Below are 5,000 nucleotides of genomic sequence, written 5' to 3'. Positions count from 1 at the left end.
TGCCTTACGTGCTCGTAGGGATTCTGGCCACTCCAGTACCTTGAAATCCCCAGCAAGGTGTATATATATATATATATATATATATATACATATACATATACATATACATATACATATACATATATATACATATATATACATAATATACATAATATATATATATATATATATGTATATATATATATATATGTATATATATATATATATATATATGTATATATATATATATGTATATATATATATATATATATATGTGTGTGTGTGTGTGTGTGTGTGTGTGTGTGTGTGTGTGTGTGTGTATTCAGTGAGTTCAGTGACACAAATCGGGATGAAAATCACTAGATCCTTTATGAGCAAATAATTGCAACAATTTCCTTTGTGCATTTATCAGAACACAAACGAATATAGCGTACAACGTTATTTGCCACATAAGCAAATCGCCGTTTCTAAATGACTCATCATTTTATGACTGTGTAAATAACATCGAATTACAGCGCGCCATCTTTGTTTGTTTTACAAGAGAAAAATCTTTAGGTTATATATTGTATATGAGATCTCTTAATAGCTAGTTGTATAAAGATGGTTACTGCTTCATTTTTATTTTTCATTTTTTACAAAATGTACCCATGTATATTAACACACACACACATATCTTTGTGTTTAAGTGTAAGTGTGTGTCTGTGTGTGTGTCTGTGTGTGTGTGTGTGTATGTTTGTGTGTGTGTGTGTGTTTGTGTGTATGTGTGTCCGCGCAATCTGTGTATACGTTTGCTTGTGTCTATAAATCCGCGAGTTTGTACGTATATCTATAGAAACATCCATCAATACATACGCATCCATATAAGCATAATACACCATATGGCGGTTTTTGACGTCGTTTTAAAGTCTCAACCTGTACAATAAATAAATAAAGTGAAGAATGATAGTAGACGTAACGGTTTCGCCCCTTGGTGTCAGTAGGTTAGACACTCCATGTGGTTAAATGCTCCTTTCCGATTCCTATTTGTGACACAACTCAAGCATGACCGAAACTAGGCGCGATCACTGCCTGTGTACAGTAGGACAGGCGTTACAGATCCTGAGGACAATTTTCTAATTTGTTCTAAACGGGACATCTGGCCTGTGGAGATACAGCCCGGGATTTGGCGGTCGTGTGCCGGTGTACACGTGACGGGGTAAAAATATGTGTAAATGTGCTTTCTGAAATGTATTCATGCATTTAGAGTGTATAATATGTAATCCATGCACACACTCACATATGTGTGTGTGTTTGTGTGTCTATGTATGTATATATATATATATATATATATATATATATATATATATATATATATATATATATATATATATATATATACAATGCATAGGGTACATACAGACAGATATAACCATACAGACAGACATATAGATAGGCAGATAGAGATTAGTCACATCCACATCTGTTGAACAGGTACGAAATTTTATCCAAAACAAATCATGTAACTTCCCGGTTCTGAAGAGCCACACAAGCAGCCAAAGTGCACTCCACATGTAACTGTACCTTGAAATAACACTTGCAAAAAGTAGCTGAGAAATACAATAGATTCGTACCTGTGCGTGGCGCTTCCCACGTCCACACAGTGACAGGGAAGGCGAGGGGATGAAATAATACCTAATTTTTGTATGGAATTCGCAATTACTGTTCGATCCGTTCCGTGAAATCCCGTGCTCGTGATTAGGCGAGTAATTAAAATCCTTGTTAACATGCTTCTCCTATTTCGTGTGGACACCTTCCTTTGTATCAAGACGAATTGAGACCAAACCTTTAGCCCCTCCCCCCCTTCTCCTCCCTACTTTATCCCCCCTTCCCCCTCCCCCTTTCTGGTGGTCCCCGTGGTTCCATGTTATTACACAGTTGCGGCGAAGTGGAAGCCGCATGCCCCATATTCGAACGTGGGCCTACATACACACAGACTGTAGCGCCTCGTGCAGGACTTGCTTTTTTATTCACGTTTTCGTTCGTGAGTTATGGCTTGTGAAAGGTTGTCTCTAAAGGTCAATTTCACGGGGTTCTAGGTGTTCTCTTGCGTGTTTGTGTGAGGTAAGTCTGCGATGGTGGAATTTGACATACAACTGTCATTGTGTTCGGGTGTTTTATCGGCGCGCACATGGCTACCAGGCTCCTACTTTTGAGTTTTATGTTTTGTGTGATGTGTGTTGTATGGTTACTGGCCTACAAAAGGGCTGTGTTTTGCAAGCACTATGTAAAGTATGAATAAGATATGATAAGACTATTGTTTAATGCAGGTTTATGTGTTTGGGTATCACACTGTTGTTTGTAGCTATTTTCTACGTATCTGCTTTTATCTTTCTTCACTTTGTTCTGCCTTTCCTACAAACAAAGATTTGCGCCTCCCCACACCTATCCACACATCATAAACAAAGACACACACATGTTTTTTTTTTATAGATGGATTATAGATATAGATAAAAAGATAGATACATATATAAAGATGTGAATATATATATATATATATATATATATATATATATATATATATATATATATATATATATATATATATATATATATATATGTGTGTGTGTGTGTATGTATATATATATATATATATATATATATATATATATATATATATACATATATATATATATATATATATATATATATATATATCACCGTGACCTTCAGATATTATCCTTGGCTCTGACCTTTATCCGTGCCCTCATGTCACACTCCCTTGTGTTCACTCCTTCCATATGCTCTCCGCCGGTTTCCGTAGCCGCGTGCAGGACTGTGACCTTCATACTGTAGCAGTTCTGACCTTCATGTAGTGCGCTCCTTTCCTGCTGACCTTCGGGTCGTGCACTCTCTCCTTGCGGGTTATCGATTCGAACTTTCTCTCTTTATCAGTATCCATCATCGCCGCCCCTTCGCTCGCCCGGCGGCCCGTCTTGGATTCGAACTATCTTATTACCTTTTTCGTTTGAACTGCAAGCGCCGTATTTATTTGTCTCTTACTTACTCCCCCCTCCCCCCTCCCGTCTCTCCTCTCCTGATCTTCCTCTCCTCCTTATATTCCTTCCCCTCCTCTCCTCTCCTTTCTATTTCTTTCCTTCCCCTTCGTCCTCCTTCGTTCTTCTTTCTTCCCTCACTCCTCCCTCCTTTCCCTTTCCTAGTCCTCCCCTCCCTCCTCCTTCCCTCCGTCTTCTTTCTTTCCCTCCTCCTTTCCTCTCCCCCTTCTCCTCCTCCCTCTCCCCCTCCTCCTCTCTTCCCATCTAACCCCCTCTCCCCCTCCCCCTCCCCACACGCGCCGCCCCCCCCCCCCCCCCCGCCTCTCCTCCATCGTGCCGTAACGGAAGAAACCCACCGACAGATACATCCCTGAGGCCCTCCTGCGCTCTAGGGAATAGGAGGGGATAGGCGTGGAGGGAATCGGGTTGTAGGATCGGATAGGAGGGAGGAGTCAAGGATCGGATAGGGAGGGTGGAGTGGGGAGGCGTGGAGAAAGGGGTGGGGAGGGGGGCCGTCCGACCTTTACCAGGTGGCCGTTCCCCCAGACTTTCTCCTCCCCGGCATCTCTACCTGCTGGACATTCTTGGCGTTCTTCGTCGACGGCCCTACTTAGCGTCCTACTCGCCTCGGCCTACTCTGCCTATAACTTTTTTTTTCCTTTCCTGTTTCCTACTTGTTGTCATTTGATCACGTCTCCTAGAAATTTAAGTGGCAAGTCTCTATGTTTCTCTCTAGTTACGCTGTATCTTGTTGTCGTTCGATTCTCAAACCTGTGCTATTTCTCCTGTCTTCTTTACTCTTCTCTTTTGGTTTGGCGTTTCGTATCTTCTCCGTTTCGTAGCTCCGCTGCTCGTAACTCTTTCTTCTCTATACTGACCTTCTCTTTATTCTCTATATTGGCATTCCTCTAAATACTAACATTCTTCCTCCCTCCTCACCCCCCTTTTTTCCTCACTATTCATTCTTTGCTTCTGTCCACCCCTTTCTCTACGTTCCCCTTTTCCCTCCCATTTACCTCCTACCTACATCGTTCTTCTTATTGATCCCCTCCCACCTCTTTACTCTTCCTGTCATTTCCCGCCTTCGCTCCCTCCTCCTTCCCTCGGAGAGTAATGTCTTTTGAAGCAGTGCGGAGCCTCCACCCCTTGCGACACCTCCTCCCGCCATCAATCGTCTTTTGAAGCAGCTCTCCCCGCCGTCAATCGAGAGGGACTTCTCTCACACCTTTCCTCTCGACGGGATAATGTCCTCAGTGTCCTGTCCAAGTCCGGCTGTCCTCTCCTCGGCCTTGACACACTTTGCGTCACTTGTTTGACATCTTGGCCACCTTGAGGACCTGTTCATGCAGCCCAGGATGGACAATTTCTTTTTCGACTTTCGATTATCTATCCTTATTTGGGGGTCGAGAGGGACATCTGAGGTATAGCTCTTCGTAAGACTTCAATTTGAAGATTGCGATGTTGGTGGATATTTAGGATATATTTCGTTTACTGGTATAAGTTAATATTCTATTTGGTGTGTAAGATTAAAAGGACACTAATCAGCCATCCCATTGTCCCTAATATCTGGTTAACAGGCCACGCTGAAGCCTTTACGTCTCGCCGTAACCACAGACATTTCATTTAAGATGTTGGTGATTATCTACATCTGTCTTATGACAGCTTGACATATTTTGGCATATCAAATTGTACGGTTTTGGCTGATCATCAACAGATTAAGCAAACCCTATTGTCACAGCCGATAGAATCTTTATGATAATTTATTCTTCAATATCGGGATATTTACTTACGAAAATAAATCACTACTTATAACACCAGTAGCCAAATAGGCGGATACACTTATTAACAAATACCTAAACAACCCATGTGGAAAACAACCGCAAAAAATGAACCTTCTATAATTGAGACATTTAGCAAACTGCAATTAAAAACATGCAACAGCAGCTTATTCTCCGAGAACCCTTTCTTCCCCGCGTAAGACCCCCACTT

The sequence above is a fragment of the Penaeus japonicus genome, unplaced genomic scaffold, assembly GCF_977035675.1.
Source record: "Penaeus japonicus unplaced genomic scaffold, GWHDUDI00000001_assembly GWHDUDI00000020, whole genome shotgun sequence".
Lineage (NCBI taxonomy): Eukaryota > Metazoa > Arthropoda > Malacostraca > Decapoda > Penaeidae > Penaeus > Penaeus japonicus.
This window is presented reverse-complemented; position numbering follows the sequence as displayed.